Source organism: Falco punctatus, assembly GCF_963210335.1.
Source record: "Falco punctatus genome assembly, chromosome: 6".
Classification (NCBI taxonomy): domain Eukaryota; kingdom Metazoa; phylum Chordata; class Aves; order Falconiformes; family Falconidae; genus Falco; species Falco punctatus.
The window spans coordinates 65,523,715-65,544,825 of record NC_137585.1 but is presented as its reverse complement, the minus strand read 5'-3'; the positions used below and the strand labels follow the sequence as shown (position 1 = coordinate 65,544,825).

The window sequence follows — 21,111 nt, the reverse complement described above, 5'->3', positions numbered from 1 at the left end:
AAGTGGCTGGGACGGGTCATTTGGCTGGAGTAAACAAAAATGCAAACCAACTCCTTCTGAAGCCTTTCTTGAACTTGTTTAATCTTAGATAAAAAGATTGAAGCTTCCTCCGTGGCTTTAGCATATGCTGGTTTTTTCTCAGACCAGAGAAGTCTTGGGATCTGCTTACAAGTGATTTGAATTTTCAATCCTTTTGTTGCCATCAGAAAAGCTGGAAAAAAAGTCTTTTCTGGTGAAAACTTGCAGTGCCCTGCCTGCAGAAGCCTTGTGTGGTCCCAGTTTCATACCCTGAGTTCCAAAGAGGAAAACTAGTCATCAGTGAAGCTTCCAGGATCACTGTAAAGTGCTGGGGGAGGAATACATTTATATGCACACGTCGGTCACAGTAAGGCTTGACTTTAGAAGACTATTTGGGAAGATACTATAGCTTTTTGAGTTCAAACCTAAAAATTCCAAGTCGTTTTTGGTGAATGCTTGTTTAAGGAATATAAACCTCTTCCTATAGGTCTAATTCATTGCACAGAATAGAATCATCTATTACTTTCCATTAACTAACAAGGAAGCCTTAAATAACTTTGTTTTGAATAGCTCAATTTCAGATGAATGTAGTTAGGTCAGGTTAATCCCACTGCAAATAACACGTGGCATGTTAGGAAAATATAGCACATCTAAATAAAAAAAAGAAGTCTCATTTTATCATTTTAAGATTTTGAGCATAGAAAATATAACAAAGTTTTTCTGCAACAAGTAACAAATGCACATACCAAACAGGAGTAAAAAACAGAACTGATTTGGGCCAGTTACTAGATGGATGTGGAAAAATTCGTAATAACACTGTAAAGAAGCCAGCAGTACTTCTTACACATATCTGTTCTCTTTTCTGAGTACTTTTCAGTCTATTAATGACGAAGGAAGACATGAACCAACATCCAGTAGGGGGGAAATAATTTAAAATATATAGGCTCATACCCAAGTTTTGTCTGATGCCATCTATGACCCACTGGTAGAATTTTAAATTAGAATACTATAAAAAATCCAGATGATTTTAAAAATGCTAATTTCTTAAGCAACTAATCAATCCCAAACAAAATAACAGCTCAAATTGACAGAATTAAGGTTCATTCCAATGAAGATGGAACTGTGAAGAAATCTTTGCCAAAACGGTGTGAATTCTTGCTTTTGTGACAATTTATGAAGTTATAAATAATATACACAAGAATGGATAAAGTGGGGAAACCTAACAGATCTTATGAAGCATTTTCAATGGGGAATCATCATCACATTTGGGAATACTGTGCTGTGTTCTGCATGCTGGGACTGAAAAATTAAGCTACTAAACTCATTGCAAAATCCTAGAGGAAGCTGTGGAAAAAGATTTTGTTATTATCTCATAAGCTACAGGCATGGCAAGTGACTTAATGACAGTATTTCTATATGATCAGGAAAGAAAATTCTGGGTAGCATTAACATAGGAAATCCACAGCACAGTACCAACAATTAACCAGTGGAATGTACTGCTACTCTTAATGTCTCTGCATTCAGATATTCCAGCCACCTTTCCAGATGGTATAATTTAAACAAATTCAACTTACTAGGCTCAGTATGGAAGTAAACTGGTGAAGTTTAATGACATACAGTATAAAGATGTCAGACCAAATGATCCAGTAGTCCCTGCTCACTTCAGACACAATGAATCTGCAAATGAATTGTGTTTAATGACTGATTAAAGACATATTCAATGGGGAATCCAGACTTGAACAGCAGAAAAAAACCTGCAGGGATGCTCAGTGTGATACACATGCTTCTCTGAGACTTGAAGAGTCAAATATTTTCACCCAGGCTACTCCTTTTCTTGTTTGTGAAAGTGTTCGGGCAGGCAGGTACAGTAGAGGGGAAAAAAAGTGTAAATTAAACTCATCAGTGATGTTGGATCTTAGGAGCTCAGCCTTCCAGAACGTTTCATAGAGCACCGTTCATTTATTTTGCTCTTTTCAACGTCCCCTGCACAGCTTGAGCTCTGGAAGTGCTGAGAATTTTGAAGTTAGCCCTAAAAGTGAGATTTGGGTGTTAGGGCCTGAGAAAATCCACTAAAGTCTGTCAGGCCAGAAAACCTGGAGGTTAGATAGGTTGACATGTTATTTGGACAGGAAACAGCTTGCTGTAGGGAGCTCCTGGTTGCTTTATATTTTCAGAGTTGTCATCAGAATCAAAACAGCTTGAAGCAGCACTTATGACTCATTTTCTGTGTGGAACAAAGCCATAAGTTAAGTACCACATGCTATGAGTGTAACGCGTAAGAGCCCCCTTAGCTACACAGAAAAGTTTTACCCTGTTTTCAAGTGTCAATCTAGTTTTCCTTGTGGCTATGGCTCTGTGACATCTAGACATCCATAATCAGGTTCATTTCTATCCTCACCACCCATTATAACCTGTCACTCTCCAGCTTCTTTACTTAATATTCCACTACCATGAATTTAATCTGCAGTTTTCTATGCACTAAATTTAAGGCCTAGCAGTTTTCATGTATTATTCACTTCCATTTGCTATACTTGTTAAGCAGTATATGTTCATTTGAGTTAATAAATCACCATTCACTTTCCTTCTCGTGTTTCCCAGAACAGAGTTATTACTCAATCTACCTCTACCGACAGCAGCTTCATAGCTTCCGCAGATTTCTCTGTATTCATGAAGCTATTTATCACTGTACCTGTCTTAAATATTAGCAAAGTAAACTGGCTTGAAAAGCTTAAGCTATAATCTGTCGGAGGTATATGTGGAGGCATACATATGTCTGACTCCAAATCAGGTAAGATGTCTACCTATTGGTTGTCTGACATACACTTCAGTTTGGGTAATCTGAAGTTATTAATATGCTTATCAGAGAAGAATAGACAGAAAGTTGTCTTCCTGATGTGTCTCTTACAGATAAAGAAGGGACCAAAGTCTGAAGACTTTATTAATCTGGCATATCTGGTTGTGCTCTCATGCCCTCACAGACATGTTACTGGAATTAGTGACTGGAGTTTTGGCCCTTTATGTGCCTCTGAAAGGAGATGCTCAGCTAGCCCTCTTTTACTCCTTTACCATGGTGTGAGGCTGCAGGTAGGTGCCAGAAGGTCAGGGCTGCCTACACAGGCAGTGCAGGCAGGCACCCAAGGATGCTCTCTGTGACTTCTGCTTCCATAATCAAAGCTGAGCTGACAGTACCAATGCGAACAAAGCCATCCTGCCAGCACTTCACTGTCAGATTCGCAGACTCACTTCTTTAGGTCTGACCTTCATTCCTGTTTCCCATGTCAACTGTTTTTCTTTTGTCTTTAATAAAACGTGTCTTGTCCTGTTGCAACCATTTAACTACATCACACAGACAATTCCTCAGGCATCATGTGAATTTTCTTAATTTACCAAATCAGTGATCTTTTTGCAAGAAAAAAAATTCAACCAGTCTAGCATGAATTCTTGCAGGATACCATTGGACATAACCCCATTCACAAATGTTTTCTCATTATATTAACAAAACCACCTCTTTGGAAAAAAAAATGAAAATAACTCATCAGAAAGTTTGAACTCCTTCTTCAGAACACGAAAGATTTTATTTTTCAATGATTATTACCTTGCACTTTTATAATTAGACATAATATTTCTTCAAAGTAGAACATTTGGCATTTGACAGATTTAAAGAATGACAGATTCAGTTGAGTAACAATGCAAACAGTTGACCTTTCATTCCTAAAAATCTGTCCCATTAATATGAAAAAAAAAACCCTGAAACCTGAATAGAGCCCTTGTAATCAATGGGAAGAAAATAATAGTTCTAGTTCTCAGCTTGAAAAGAAATACAGACAACAGTATGGCTAGCAACACTAATATGAAAACATGTTTTTAAGCACACGTTCTTGAAATTATTATTAATGAATTGTCTAGGTCCAGATTATCAAAGTGCCTCATGTGCACCCTAGGTAAGAGGCATTCAGGTAACTGAATTGTTTGAGAAACAGGACACTGTTCTCTTAGGGGGGATATTCATAATAGTTACCTTTGCCTAAGGAAGGAAACTACGGCATCATCACCTAGAGGACATTTTCTCTCTTCAGACACTATGAAATCAGGTAGTTTTACTAAGGCAGTTGTTTTGAATAGGCCCTCAGAGCCCTGCTTTTACGTCTGTGAAGTGGGGATAATACAAAGTTGCCCTCCTTCAAAACATCATCATGATAAACTGTGCCAGGCTGTGGGATTTGTACAACTATCTGCGGTATTTGGGACCTAAACCAGAAATGCAGCTTCATTAGCTTCCAAAATAATAATAAAAGCAGAAACATGTTTTGAATTAATCTGATGCATAGTGCTCAAGGAACTCTGTGCTGCCATGACACTGTATTATCCCAATTTAGAGCACTGGTATGTGTGCAGTTCAGCAGTCACAGGGAATATGTGGGATGTATTAGCTGGTGATAAGAAAACAGACTTCTATTATAAAATTCAGGAAGATTTCAGAAATTTAGAAACAGAATTTGCTCATCTTAAAGAATCAATGTAAGTATTTTGCCTTTAAAAGGTCAGCTTTTGAAAAACCTGCATTAATGTGTCAGTACTTTGTGCAGGAACGAAGAAGAAAATTATATTCTTTTATTTTTTTTATTACCCTTTGAAGTTCCAAAACTTGGAAAGAGTTAAAACTATGAAAAGTAGATACTCATGTATCATGCACAGGTAGGTGACTACAGGGAAAGGAGGACTCATTACCTAGTTTTAGCCATCTAAATTGAAGACACACATTTTAGGTCTCACATAGCTAGTGGAACAGGTGGGCACTTTCACAGAACACTACATCTAATCCTAAAGTAGATGTTCAAAGTAGTTGGGATGGTCATGCCATCCTTGCCCAGCTGAAATAGGGCAGATGAGTGCCATCTGAATAGGTGACACAGAAATAATGTGTGCCTCTAGATGTGAATCCAAACATGAACTGTATTAACGGTGACACTCCGAAGGTGTCATCAACCAGAAATTACTACTATTCAAAGGTACTGTTTCTTCTGTCTTTCTAAGGACTAATAATAACTGCTGGCCAATGATAGCAGCATTTTTTTTTTTTTCGTTTAACATTGGCTCTGTCAGTCAAGAATGGTAGGACTAAGACCCCACTAATGAAATGTTGAAATGAGTCCAATACAAATCCTATGTATTCACAGTCAAAGCCTAAGGAACCCACATGCATCTGTAAAACCAAATGGTTGCATCTCAGTTCTGGTATACAGCTGAGAACAAAATGTAGGTGTTTACTTGCCATGGATTGACAAAGCCACAGGAAAATACACTACTACTACAAAACTTGGTTAGGCTTATGTCTCTGTATATGTATTACATTACAAATGGGCTGGCACTGCTCTTTGACCAGAATGCTTTATCTTCAACTTGCAACTGCAATCATGCAAGTAAAAATTCCAGTAGAGCCTAAATGAATTCTCTAGGGGATGGTGAACCTGGTGTGGTGTGTCTGAATTTACTTGAGTTACAAACTGTCTAAACCAGACTTGTTGATGGAAAGCAAACAGAAAGCGGAACGAAATGGAATACACATTGTTCAAGAACATGTCAGAACCACTCTTTCAAGGCCTACCAGCACTGTTAACATTTGCAGATTTTTTTACTGAGTGGTAGCAGAATTTGACACCTGTGCCTATTTCTTATCTATAGAGCCTTTGTTTCCAACTTCAGCCCTTGTAGCAAGGTGACATTCTGGAACCAGTGTTTCCATTAACTCAAATCAAGTACTGCCTTATTTCTGAAGTAGCCATATCTATTTTAATAGAAGTATTTAATGGCATAGCAGCCTCCTCAGTAAAAATGACAGTGACAGAATAAGACCCTCATCCTGCACTATATCACTTAGAAAGAGAAGACAAGAATAGGCCATAAAAGCAGGATTCATGTGAAGGTTTATCTAGTTTATCACCAAGGAAGATGGCAGGAGTGAGCCATCATACATTTCTAAAGAATACATTAAACCAGGAATAAAATAGTGGTTATTGGTAAAAAACAGGTAAGACTTTCAGCCTTGCTAAATATTAAACCATAAATATTAATACTTAATAAAATGTTGTCTAGGAATAAAATAAAGAGTTGCTTTCAAAGGAAGAAAAAAAGAAGAACTGGTTGCTTTTTTAACCAATCCTTATTCTATATAATGCAAGGAAAAAATGTAGCATTTGATCAGATCTTAATAGACTCAATTGCAATGTTTCAGTTTGGGGGGGGGGGGGGGGCGGGGGGAGGAAATCATGCTTCATTTTTAGGTAAGAACCCCCCACCCCACCCCCAGTAAATTAACAGAATACACCAAGTTTGTGGCTAAATTCTTGAAACCCGCATTACGAATGCAGCCTATGGATGGGTATTGTACTATCTCATAAACTTTACTTAAAGGCAGTTCTGTGGGTGAGGCTTTCATAATGTGTTTTCACTTTCCTACGTGGATTTTCTAGTGTCTAATGAGAACTCACATTGCTGTCTTATCCTCATTAGTAGGTGCTCTTTCTTTAGTCTTTGCTTTTCATAAGACATGTCAGTCTTTCATAACTTTGAGGCCACTATCCTACGTATAAAATTTGGCTGAAAAGGGCCAATCAAAAAGCAACTAGGATTGGATGAGGGAGAGGGAGACAGATAGAAAATACAGAGATGCACACACTTACTGAGCTTGTTTCTCTTTTTCTTAAGAGTCTAAGTGAGTTATTTGCTTGAGAGGAAGATTTAGAGCACTCATGCTGAACAGCGATTAGCTCCCTAATTTACTTGGCAATCCTAGAAGCCTGAATTTCTTATACAGAAACCAGACAGAAGTAGGATGTTACCAAATGGAGATTCAGGGTATTTACATTAATTATCCAGAATAAGCAGTGAAAATACTATCCCTTCTGTACTCATCCTTCTTCATATGCGACTTTCACTGTCACAAGGGCCTTAAAACCTTGTTCTTTGTATATCTTGCAACTTCTTCATCAAATAAAGTGTGGGTTTTAAACTATAGCCTGTTCAGTACACAATCATAATTAATTTCTTGATTAACATCCATCATTTAGAGTGTTTCAAGGAGAGCTATTTTAAAAAATACAGTATCTGATGAAGTAGGTAGCACAAGGTCACCATTACGGAAGATATCCATCTTGAATCTCTGGAGGCATTCTTTCATAGGTCAATCTAGAAAGATTAAAGGTAGCATTTCTTCATTTGCCACTATTTTTTACTGCAAGTAAAAATAAATGTAATAGGTAAGGCCTGTATTGTAACATGAACTTTAAGATTTTAAATCCAGAATCTCTACTAAGTTACAGGTAAAGATGAAGCAGAGTGATGATAAGGTATAAGGTAGGCATGGGAATCTTTGGCTAGCCTAGATCAGACCGATTTCATTTAGCACATTGAATCAATGTAAACTTATATCAGCAGATCTGTAAACTTAATTTTTGCTTTTCCTGACTTACTGTGAATTTAATCTTTTGTTAGTCCATATTTTATTAGATTAAACGGAAGTAGCAGCTCTTCCAAGACATAATAATTACTTAAAATGCCCAGTGAAAACTAATAATTAAAAATCAGTTACTGATTATCTAAAGAAAAACTCACTATATGAGGGCACCTGTATACTGCATACAAATTGTGTGTGCACCCTTAGAGTTGTGAAAAAAATGTTGACAGACAATTGCTCATTAAAATCTGATAATTGTAATCAGAGTTCTTTGACTCCCTCTAATTGGTAACAACAGAACTAAAGCAATCTGTGCTTTTGGCATTCAATCTGTCTAATGCATCTCATAAGAATTAGAAAGCAATATATAGAAGAAAAAATGCTTTATTAGTTATAGAATTTAAAAGACATCAATTAACTTCTTTAAACACTCCCCCCCCCCTTTTTTTTTCTTCCTTTAAAAGATGAAGCAATTTGTTTTCTTGATGTGTGAGCCATCATCAAATCTAAATTCACAGCAAGAACACTTCTGAGATAGCCCAAACTTTTCATGAGGTTAATGAACCATTGCACTAGTCCAATCAAACCCATTTGTCAATGAATAAAATTGCTCATCTGCTATCTTGCAACATAATTTGGAATAAACCTGTCAAAATAAGAATTTAATTATGTTTCTTTTTATAAAAGATTGTTCCTTCAGATGGTAAGACGTATGTATAATAGGTCAGTAATGTAAAGAGAGTTTATTATTTTGCAGCAAAAGTCACATGCTCAGTCTGAATCAATTTCTGCTTTTTTGGAACATATGTGAGAGCAGAGTTGGAGCTACAATATTTCAAATAATTTCTGTTGTGAGGCCTATCAAGACAGTTTAATACAGTATTTTGTATGGGTTATGTTACCCAGAATCTTTCAGGGAACATCAGGGCTGAAAATTTAAGCATAGCAGGTCATTATTACCATGCTAGCATGCTACTCTGCTATTGTTTTGTTTACTTATTTAATTATTTATCATATGTGATAAACACAAATTAGGCTGGATACAGTGTACCAAAATCTGAAGGTTCCAGGTATGGAACAGTTAACAAAGGGAAAGCTGCTGATAAATAATCGTTGCATTAGTCACAAGGAGTTGTATGCTGTTAATCAGAACACAGAAGCAATGAAAGTAAAGGGGGTGACATTTTCTGTTACACAGAAAGAAATTATACAGTTGTCTACCTGCTGACACTGAGTGTACAGATGTGAGCAACCAGGCTGGGAAACAAGTGGCTCAAAACCTGAGTAATGACTATTCCATCCATGGGAATTGCTGCCCAGTTCAGTCAGAGGTGAATGAGTGTTGGAAGTTTGGACAGGGGATGGAAACAGACCAAGTAAGTTGTTGTAGACCTCTAAGCCAGTAAAGGTGAACAAGGCAAAAATGAAGTGTAAGACACTTACAGTGGAGTTTCTTTTAGGATTAACACACCTGAAGTTGGAGAAAAATTTATGAAGTTCTGCAAAACCCTTCTTGTCTCCTACCACATTTTGTTGTAAACAACAATGTTCACAGAACTGCTTAATTCTCCCTCAGTGGCCCACGCTACAACAGAAGAGCCTCATTTGATGCTGAGTGTGTGGGGTGGCCCACCCTGAGAGTAGGTCAGCCAGCGTACCTATGGAAAACCCGGGTTTAAGTTTATATTTGTTCATATGATATGAAAAGCCTCCAATACCACCTGGATATTTTATGTTATCTTCTCTGTCTCATGAAGGACCAGTGCTGTCAAGCAGAAACAGAAAACCTTTAAAGGATAATAAAAAAAAATCCCATAGTGATCCAGCAAAGACCATTAAGTGCAGAACAGCATTTCCACTTACTGTCTACACACAACTTTTGATTTCTGTGGCTCACTATCAAATGCTCAGTCATGGGTATAATTTGTAGCAGAATATAGGATGTAGAAACTTCCCCCCAAAAGTTACCCAGCCTTTAGACTTACAGTACATGCCTGTACTCACACTCCTTGCTTCAAGTTCTTGCTTTTAAAATTTTACTTTGCACTTCTCAAGATTATCAGTTACATTTTTCAATTAGAGCTCAGTTAAAAGCATTAGGTGCACATGCTCAACAACCTCATGGTTTCTTATGACAGGCAAGAAGGTAACAACTGAATACTGTATTTCTGACACATTTCTTTGGTTTTCTTCCCCCAGAATTTCTCATTCCTTAACAAATAGCACCGAGACATAATATTTTCTCTTATTTGTTCTCTCCAAATATTTCTCTCCATTACATGTATTACTAGATACATAGCTGTCCAGAGAAGATGTTGCATGGAAAAAACTTGTGCCAGCTAAGCAAGAAAATTAAGGCAGAAAGAGGGTGTGTACAGAAAAGCTGGTATTGGCCTCATTCAAGGAATGAAATAGGTCTTCTGGAAAGGTTTCTGCTGGAGAAGATCTGTCTTTTCCCGCTGCCATAAGATGGTGCCTGGGTGTGCCCTGAGGCGGTTGTATTGTACCAGTGATAGCCAGTACCTTTAACTATTGGGCTGGATGTTTTGACCTAGAAATTCTCCATCAGACATCAAAAGTGAGCTAATTAAAATGACAGTGAAGTGCAACCCTGTGTGAAGGACCCATGTTCCATTTTTAAGCATGTGCTTATTATTTCAGACAGTAAATCAAAGGTTCCTAAAATAAAATTTCTCATTTTGGGAACACTATTTTGATTTATTTACTTTCTCTGGTGTTAAAATCAGAATCAGTTACAAAAATAGAATATATTACCAAAAACTTTTAAAAATATGTTGTTGACTGTATACTTGGGGGGGGGAGGTGAGAAAAAAAAAAGACAGGATTAAAAATATGAAGGCAGTAAAAATGTAAAAAAATTATGCTAGGCATAGACAAAGATTCAGAAGTCATAACATTAAAAAGGACTGGTGTGATCATCAACTCTGCTTATAATACAGATGCATGCAGTTTTAAGAATCTATTCTTGATCAAAATGTAGCATAACTTGTGGAAAAATCTATCTAGTATTGCTGATCATGGAGAATCTCTAGCAATTGGCATTACATTATTGTAAATGTTAATCACCTTTACTATTAAAAAACATTTCTCATTTTCACCTTGACAATTCAACATTTGCCAGTGGATCCTGTCATATCTGGTGTTATGAAGAGGCTCTTCAAAAAGCATTACTTGTGATTACTTGTCCTTACAGATTGGGATCATGTCATCCTTTGAAAATCTCATTTATAACATTAAGTCATTGATCAGCTGTGATCTTTCATGCTAAGACTTGAAGAGTAAAAATTATAGGGCAAGTAAGGAAGTATTTTCTACTCTCAGGAGCAGATCTGTGCTTGAAATAGTCAAGGATAGGATTTTTCAAAGCTGTCTTCAGGATTTACCTAGCCAACTCAGTTGTAGATGGGTGGAACACTTCTGGACCTCTTTGAAAATCCTAGAGTTAATTATCAGTGCTTGTACAACTCTTTGAACATTCAAGATGTTCTAAAAAAAGGTAAGTGTGATGGTAGTTTGTATTAAACACAGCTAGTAAATTATATAAATCACACTTTATATCCCTCAATAGATTGATCATGTTCTGGGAGTTTTCCCTCTGGGACGTGTATAATCAGATTCAGTTACAACTCTATACTGCATAACATAAGCTTATTAAGCAGATCATTGAAAACTACAAAGCAAGAGACTGAAACCGACCCTGATGTAAGCTTCTATGAGTTTCACCTTACTTTCAGCATCATGTTTAAAACACATACCACATCTGATGTCTTCAAATGCTTCTGGTAAAACTAAATTATTTTACGTAAAGGTAATTTAGATACAAATAATTCATGATCTACCCAATAAAAGATTGAGGAGGAAAGGACTGCCCCAATAGCTCCTCTTCCTGAAGTTGAAAATACCACAGGTAGCCTTTAGCTGGTGAATGGCAGCTCTCTTAAGGTTTACAAGCTTCCAAACCCAGAGTCTAACAAGTATATGCATAGAGCTAAAGCTCGTGTGTTTGGGACAAAAGAGAAAAGGATTTGCATTAATAGTTTGTTTCAAATTGTTCTTATCCTGTAGATTAGTTTTTAAAAAAGTATTAGTTACTCTGAAATGCCACACAAGTGAGTGATTTTGCAGTCCTCCTCTGACATCCTGGTTGCTGGAAGGGGCATTCCTGTGGTAGCGTTTTGGAGGTGCTCTAGGTCCTTGAGATGCCTAAACAGCATTAGTTTTTTGTCTTTCTTAGTGCTGCAACAGATGGGCTGAAGTCCTGAAAGGAAGTTAATGTTATTCATTTGTGTGGCGTGCCAGAAAAATTATTACAGATGAACCACTGTACAGATATTGAAATATATTTTTATAATCAGTGCTACAAAAATGTTGGACAGCTCTAAAGGTTCTTGCTATGCTAGATAAATAATAGCTATAGTAGCAAAACTGCCATGTGTCCCCAAAGCTTAGGATTCCAGCAGACCATGTAGCCAAAGTATGAAGGGCAGAGGCACAGAAAGATGGTTACAAAGGCAGTAACGGGCAGAAGTGATGCCTCCTCATGCCCCATCCTAGGCCTCAACCGCTATTAGTCTGGCATTATCATTACTTTGAAGTAAAATATTAAACAAAATTCACACTGAAAAAGTGAGAAGGAGCAAACAATCTTTCTCTTCAGAGGTGTTTTCTTAGGCAGCAAACTCACTCGATTTAAATGATTTTTTGCTTTCTTCATAAGCCAGGCCAAGATGGTTGAGAAAAACGGCCTACTTGGGACACAAAGCAGTAACAGGCCTTTGATTGTCACTTAGTTTAAAAGTTTCTTAATCTGATGTTTGATAAATAATGTCTGTTTCCTATGCAAATCCAACAATTAGTTAATATATTTTAAGACCATTTAAGGCAGTTTGTTCCCGAAACCTATAAAGTTCTTGTGCTGTATCCCACCTGAGGGCTTTCTAACACAGCAACCACTCCTTATTTTACATCTGCTTCCCTAGACATACTTATGATACAGTTTCTATACTGCCTGAAGTTATATTCCAGAAACTACACTGCAGATTTGTATGTCTAGGAGCTACAAGGCTTATACGGACAGTGGCTTATTCTGGCATATGTGTGTACACTATGCAGATAGTGAAAGAGCCTTTTGGGCTTCTGTGACTTGTCATTTATAGCAGTAGTGGCTTCCAGATGTCGAAGAGTCAGTATTACGAAGGTTTGCATTAGGATGGTACCTAGTGTAAGTGCCTGCACTTCAGTACCTAGTAATAAACATAGGGAAGACTAGTAGTTAAGTCAGGCCTTTCTCCACAGAGAGATTACTGCTAAAAATGTCTTGAGATGCCATGGTAAAGTATTTCCTAGAAAGTTATTATTTTTAACTGCGTAACAGCAGTTCTTGGTGGCCCAGCTTGTGCACATCCAAATGTCCTATGCAATGCAGATATATGGTATGAGACAGCCCCTGCCCTGCCTTTCATGCAGAAATTTCAATTTAAACAGAGGAAAATGAATCCTTCAAACTACCTATCACAAGTGGGCCACCTGCAATTTTTTTTCCTTTTTTTCTTTTACTTAAATTATTACAATAATTAAAATATTGGCAATTAGTGAAAGGATTATACTTGTCCAATCACTTTTTGGTCTTAAAACTTGGTGATAATGTAATGACAGGTAGAGATTGTCCTATTACTGACATTTGGAGAAAAGCTTGATTTACTACCTTGGAAAAAATTATCCATGTCCTGGTCATTAGTGGACTGAAGTCATTGTCAAGGGAACAGTACCCAAATCACCAGTTCGTATCCATGCCTTTCTCATTTAGGTTTGTTAGTCCCATTTTCAATGGACATCTATCTAGCCTGTACACAGTGTTCCTTCAGAACTTTGTATTGCCACAAAGACACACCTAATGAAGTACAAATGGAATAGCTCCAGCGTAATTACATAAACACTTTTCAACCAGCCTATGTAAAACAATCAAACAAGTGCACTTACATCAGAAAAAAATCCATATATAAGTTTGTATTTATAAAAATGCTAGAACTCCTCTCTTAACCCTTAGTTACTCTCATCTTTAATGGGGAACTGTTGGAGTTTTGTTACTGAAACATCTACACTGCAGCAAATCACTTATAGGCTCTAATTCCATTCCACTCAGCAATAAACACAACACAGGGAAATCAAGAAGCTCCATAGAAGTCAAGGAAACACAGGCTTCATAGAGGTCAAGGAAGAGGATATGGGAATTTCAGCACCCTGCAGTTCAGTCATTTTGCTGACTTCACTGTAGTAATATTTCACACAGTAGTGTTTGCAAATAAAGGTAAAATTTTTGAGTGATGCTGGTAAATAAGACAATTACAATGTTTTAAGTCACTCTGCTAAAATTATTGATGTTGAAAAGAAGTGTTTGCTTTAAAAATGCATTCTCTGATCCTAGTTAGCAAGGGAGGTAAGGATAGAGAACAAAGGTACAGAGACAGAATATTCACAATGATAACAGGAAATGATAATAAATTTCTAAGTATAGGCACTTTTGTCTAGACTGGTGGTTTAATGGTGTACAACACAATGGTGTTAATTGATTCCACACACCAGCACCCCACTACACCCCCCCACCCCCACCCCCCTCAATGACATTTACAATTCATCTGTTGAAGCAAAACAGTACTTGAATGCTAACTGAGGAACCTTGCTTGTGCATTTCTGTGTCAGCTTGGTCACTAACTGCATTTAGCTCAGCTACCCTCTATGGATTGCTTGTCATGGTTAAGTGGAGCTTCTGAAAGAAATGGAACAGAAATGTTCATGACAAGGAATGTCTAATTCCCCACTTTCACTTTGTAAGTGTTCTATGATCAGATCTTTCTGATTTCAAAATCCAAGATATTGAAAAGATCTTGGACACTTCTTGGTGATAGAATTCAGCATATAAAGAGCTCTCTCTTTTTCCTGTAGAAAAGCATATAAATTTTAATTTCCTGTGTCCTCTCTGGAAGGTATTTCTCTAAGAGGCTGACTTCTTGTATTGTTCTACAAGGTGAAATTACACTTTACTTTCTGATATGTCAACTGTTCTGCTTGCTTTATTGATCTTTCTTTATAACTATCAGGACCAAGTGACTTTTACATGTATGACTGCTTGTAACAACAGTGAACAAGTGTTTGTTCAACTTGAAGAGAATATAAATCTGATCAGATTCTTAATCTCAACCATAGTGCTGTGCTGTTGTAATACTGTAATAAATGTTCAATTTGGCCATTTATGGAGGGTTAAAATGTAGAAACTGTCTATGGAGTTTCTTGGTGAAATTGTCTTTTTTGCTCAAACATTAAAAAATAAAGTAATATCCTTGGCAGAGGTACATGAGTGGCTATTTGGCACTGTTGGACAAAAATAGTATTGTCAGTCAACAAATATTCAGAAGTCGGAAAAGGATCCATGGAAGTCATGGATAGGGATTTCTTTTATTATTTTTCTCACCTTGGTTCCTGTTGTGTTGGAGTAGCAACAATCAGCCTGAGTAGAGCCTCTCTGGCTTTCTGTTCCAGTTACAGGACTGGCAATGTCAGTTTATTACCTTGGAAATCAGTTCTCAACCATTTCCAGATTTCTCCTGGAGGAACTATCAGGCAAGACTGGGCACTTGTAGAGCAAAACAGTGGTGGTGAGAGCAATGAAACAATGTCATTTGTGATCTGTCTCATTAATTTAATAGATAGAAAAGGTTCAGGCAGCCATTTTCTTCATGCTTAAGAGGCATCACTGGTAGTCAGGTAGCCACCAGAAAATTAGGTAAGCAGATAGTAATCATTATTGTCCATTCATTATGAATTTGACCCATTTAAGAACAGTTATAGAAGCTATGTTATGATAAACCCCTGGAGCCATCTAGTCCCTCTCATAATTCTGATACTCTCTGAAAAAAAAAAAAAAAACAAAACCCAATACAAAATAAGGTAGAAAATTGTGAAACTTATGATGGACAGCAGTCTAAGGGAATAAATTTATTTTACAATGGCATGAGAAGTAAAGCATGGTACAATAATGATGCCAGTACTGTTTAAGAACACAGATGCAAACAGCATCATTTTGAGTTATGACTGTACTTTATTTTGAAATGAGGATAACACTGTCCGGTCATGGCTGATCTGGATTCAAACCAGCCATCCACAGAAGACAGCTTCTGCCATAAGCATTTATTAATTCCCTTAACCATCTAATCTTACTCCAGAAGATTTATCTAAAAAGAAGACAACCTCTGTTAAGGCAACTTTATGTGTTTGAAGTAAAATGGAGGTTTTATTAAACCATTGTGGTTTTTTTAATAATACAAAGCACTTTTCATTCAAGCCAGTTTTGGCAGAAAGATGAAGCATTTTGAAAGGGTGTGGCTCATTTCTGAACGTCTAATGGATATTTGGTATAGATACCATCTAATTTTTAGTGGACTTTAGGTTTTATAAAATTTCACTGATTATTTCTTATGAAACCAACTTCAGTGATACTGAGATTTCACACTGAGATGTAAAAAGATGAACCACTGATTAAGGGCATACTGCAAACAATACTTTTACCTTATAGCTATTTTATTGCTCACCTGTGGTTATGGAGATTTTTCTGCTTTTCTTCTGAAGTATTTTGCAAGAGGCCTTACTATATTGCTTGTTGAGTTAATGGGCTTACTTAATCATCACGGTTTGGAGAACAACAAAGGAAACGGCATGTGTCCCAATTTATACTGCAAATGGAACAAATGTCTTCTGTAAGTATAAAAGGATGGTTTCTTTTAAAGAATAAAGCCCTTTGAAACCAATTAATAGTTGACCTACATAGTAATGCACACATCTCCATGTTTCCCCCCTCTTTTCATGGACGTGATTTTTCAGTAGCAGAAAAGGAGTAAATAAGTATTTGTGATCACCCACTTCTACAACAAAGACTTTGAGGTTAAATATGCAAGCATTTTTTACACCATTTCCATAAAACTAAACCCATTTTGTCTTTACAACCTGCTACAATAGTAGCTGGAGAAAACAGGCTGCAACAAATCTTTTCCTACCTAACAGTTTCCTTGGTATCTCTGTGCAATGTACAATGGCCAGTGAGAACTTGGAAACACAAACAGAGCCTTTCATTCTAAAGATCCAAATCCCCAAAACATTTGTGTAGCTGGAAGCATTTTTGGTCTGTGATTCTTGAACACACAACTAGGGGAGTTAGACGGAGACTCATGAGGAGCAGCATTGCCCTTGCACAGCATTTTGTTTGTTGCAAGATCCTTATATATTGTTACCAACCTTGCTTATAACTTTTGATGTGTATCATTACTATTCTTGCTTACAGCTCCTGATGTGAGAAAAGAAACTTTGAGATATGAATTATGGAGTTAATAAACATAGTATGTATACTGGGACAGAAGCAGTGTGTTAAAGGGATAGCAACTGTGCTAGCTGGTTTAATGGCTGCAGAATCAAGAAAACGAAAGCAAGAGGGGCCTAACATTATTGTACACACACCATGGAAGAATAGTAAATAGTAAGATTTTTGGCAAACAGATGTGCTCTGTCCAGCTGCTAAAAATCAGGTTACTCTCTCAGCCTATCTCAAAATGTGAGGTTTTGTGTTGATCTCACCTTGTAATCAACTGAAACTCCTGAGTTAATCTTCACAGAATGCAGTCATGCTGTATGAAGTCTAACATTAATCCCTTCCTGAAGTTTATTTTTATTAGAAACACTGCTGTTGTGCAAAAATGTTTAAACCAGACTCAAGCAATCATGCAAGAAGTAGGTTGATCAAGAAAAATATCTTGATAATGTAACACCAAGACTGAGAATCAATCAAAAGTCACAAAAATTGAAGACTGAATCAGAGTTAATGTCACTCCTCAAAATACTACAGCAAAGGAGAAAGGCTACAGAATAACAGTGGCATATTCCTGCACTGGTCAGAAATATCTTTAGGCTGGAACCTGAAAGGAATATGCTAACCATCAGAGTCATGAAGTTCTGTCACATCTGTTCAATATGAAAAGAGAAGAACAACTTTTTTGTTACTTTCAAAGTAGAGGTTTACATTTAAAATAAACATTTATGGGTGAGGTTGTATACTTGGCAGAAGGGGCAGGTAACCAGGCTCAGTGATGTAGTCCTACATCCCAGTGGGGAAAAAAAAAAAAAAAAAGGCTTCTGTTTTCCACCAACACTCCTTTGATCCAAAATTTATCTCCCTCTGCCTGTTCTACCCAGATTGGGTCTGACTAATGCTTTTGGTACTAAATCTCATTAACAATTTCATGGTACCTTTATGTTGCTTTCAAGCACCTGTTAAATGAGTGACTCAAAAATAAACCTGTTACACAGTCCAGAGATGTACAGATTAATGTAATTAAGAAGACAACTCTATTCATAAGCAAAAGGAAATGTATGTGTTGGCACTATAGGCAGAACAACCAAACCATTATTTTCAGTGTTATACGTAAAGATATGAAAACTCATATGGCCCTTCTACAAGATAATCCTTAAGAATTTTAAATGCGACTGTAAAAATCCATATTCTTTGTTCTGCCCATTTGCAGAAAGGTGACTACCCACAGTATAAACTAGGGCTTTCTTCTAACCTTTCTACTTGTCTTGCTGATAACATTCTTTGTTCAGTAAATGGAGCCATATTTAACAATTAGACTGCACACTTCCTTCTATTTCAAAGGGATGCAGCACTGTCAGCTTTGTATTTGCATTATAGAGCCTTCAAATACAATTTTTGGATCACTGCACCCTGAGCTTATTTTCACTTTGAACCATTGTCTCCTCATTTACCCTTCCTAATATTATCTGTAAATTATTCTTTTGACATTTTGTGTTATATGAAACCATTACTCACTGTCAATGATCTCTACCTTACTCAAATGCTTTCTCAGACATTTGCTGCTCTGTCTCTATATAAATCTCTCCTACACTGGATTATTATTAAAATTAAGTAATAGTATTTTTCATTTACATGTGAACCCATATGATGCCCATATATGGCTACATCTGTATCAGCTGCATGGATAAAATGCAGTAATTATTTTACAGGCTACAGCAATGCTGTTTAATAGTTCAGGGCAGCTGTTTTCAACCCGCAGACTCTGTAGGTTGCTTCCGAGACACTTAAGTAAGAAAAACGAGTGCATTTTCTAAGCTAATATTCCCTATAAAGGAGAGTACATCGACATGGTATTTTCTCTGAGGTCCATAAAAATATCCAGCACCACCAGTTTAAGATAAAAAGTAAAAAGAAAAGACTCATCCACGAATAACTAAAGAAGATGCCGGTGTAGGCCAATGGAAATGGAATAAAATTTCAGTGAATACTAAACCAACTCTGCAAGCAAACAGTACAGGATCTCTGAAGTCTGAACTGTTCTAAAAACTGCATTTACATTTCTTCCAGAAGACTGCCACCGGTAGAACTATGCTTCATAATACCCTTCTTTGCCAGCTGTAATGCCTGTATGCCAAGACAAAGTCATTTTGGGTTATCTCCCTAGAATTTCATCCAAAAGTAAAGATTAGCTGGAAGATGTTTTAAAAAGATAACGGGCAGAAGTTTTTATGTTCTCATCCCCTGCAATAACTGGGTGATAAACATAGTTCATTCAATTAAAACCATTGAAACATAGGTGTAAATTTTCAACTAATATAAGGTTAATATTACAAGCCCCTACCTCTGATTAGTATTTTCAACTACTATGATAACCCATGTTATATGCTCTCCACTTTCCCATTCTGAGATAGTGAATGGGAAAGCAGGAAATAGATCAGATAGGCACAGAAATTATTCATCCAGGAGAGTTCAGGACTTTGCCCACACAACTGGTGTTGCATGTGTTAGACTTACAGCTCCATAGGGAAAGAGCAGGAGATAGTGTTTATTTGATTTAAGGAAAAGTAACCTACTTTATACAGCTTCCCGTTTTCCCTTCTATTTGCAAACATAGGAAGACATGAAAATACATCTTACCAGTAATAACTGACAAACTGTATAGTATCTACATGCAAACTATTAGTACTCTTGCAACTGCTTTCTTGGCCTTCTTTTAACTTGCTCAGCAGAAACAGCTGCTGATGAACTGATGAATACATCAAATCTAGTACATTTTTATAAAAAACACAAAATGCAGCATAGGTATTTTGATGCAATGTTTCCTTAAAAATGTGTGGGGTTTTAAAATCTCAGAGGGAAACATCAGCATCATGTGTTGTGGCTGTTGCTATGGTAACTATACTTTTTGCTTTTATTCAATAACAGTGTGAACCAGCTCTTAAGCCTGTGCAGCAACATGACCTGCTGAAGACTAAATTACTAGGGTTCTACATACTTATACACACTTTCTCTTTTTTTTTTTTTACATTTTGCCTCTCAAGAATAAATAGATTTTAACATAAAAGAAAAGATTTTGACCAGCTGAGTCCTTTCCACTACTTGCTGTGCCTCTCACTTTGTGGTTCATAAATATATGAAGTAGGCAGTTATGCAAAAGTAGAGGGGTCTTCATCAGTCCAAAATTTTCATCATTCTTTTGAAATAACAATAGGGAAATCCTGATTTTCCAGCACAGTAAAATTTATTTGCATTCAGATATATCTTTCTCAAAGATTAAAAAATATCCAGACTGAAGCACTGCGAGATGCATAAAGACATTTTTTAAAATGTTGACTAGCAAACTAAATATTGTTTCTTTGTCTTACAGTAGCACATCTAATCTCCATTTGAGATTGGCTACATTGAACACTGTGCACACATGTAAAAGAAGCAGAGCTTCTGGAAAAACCTGAATTGCATAACTTCAAAACTTGTTTTTTATTTGTTTATCTTTCAGAAGCTAGAGGAAGGGAGGAGAAAGGCTGTAGCAGCAACTGAGATGCAGGTTTCTGCATGTACTGGAATGTCCTGGTTTCAGCTGGGATAGAGTTAATTTTCTTCTTAGTAGTTGGTACAATGCTGTGTTTTGGATTTAGTACGAGAATAATGTTGATAACACACTGATGTTTTAGTTGTGGCTTAATGCTTACCCCAAATCAAGGACTTTTCAGTTTCCCATGCTCTGCCAATGAGAAGATGCACAAGGAGATGGGAGGGAGCAGAACCAGGACAGCTGACCTGACCCAGCCAAAGGGATATTCCATGGCATGGGACATCATGCCCAGTATATAAATGGGGGGGAATTGGCTGGGGCCACCAATTGCTGCTCAGGGACTGGCTGGGCATCGGTCAGTGGGTGGTGAGCAACTGCACTGTGCATTGCTTGCCTTTCTTGGAGACTATCCCCACTCCCACCCTCTCACCCCTCCCAAGTTATTATTATATTTTACTTTATTTCAGTTATTCAATTGCTCTTATCTCAACATCTCAGTCCATGAGCATTGCCTTTTTCCTGTTCTCCTCTCTACTTTGTGGGGCAGGGGGAAGTGAGCAAGTGGCCCTGTGGTCTTAGTTGTTGGCTGGGGTTAAATCACAACATGAAGGGAATGAACATGTCAAGCAAAAGACCCCAACACTGCACATGGACTTAAATGCTTTTAAGTCTTTTCTCCAGATCTCTTAAACACATTATAAAACTACCTTTTTTTGGCATGTGTGAGATATG

General features: G+C 37.0%; 1 protein-coding gene across 3 annotated transcripts in view; it reads right to left on the bottom strand.

The window, feature by feature from the left end:
• LOC308065748 (uncharacterized protein) overlaps window positions 1–21,111 on the bottom strand; it is a 172,084-nt gene that overhangs the window by 103,913 nt on the left and 47,060 nt on the right. For 2 of the 3 annotated variants that reach the window (XR_013928906.1, XR_013928907.1), the window contains exon 3: window positions 1–21,111. This exon is cut by the window's left edge and continues 8,042 nt beyond it; it is cut by the window's right edge. The exons of the other annotated variant lie outside the window; for it this stretch is intronic. The gene's annotated coding sequence lies outside the window, so the exon portion shown is untranslated. 3 annotated transcript variants of the gene reach the window in all.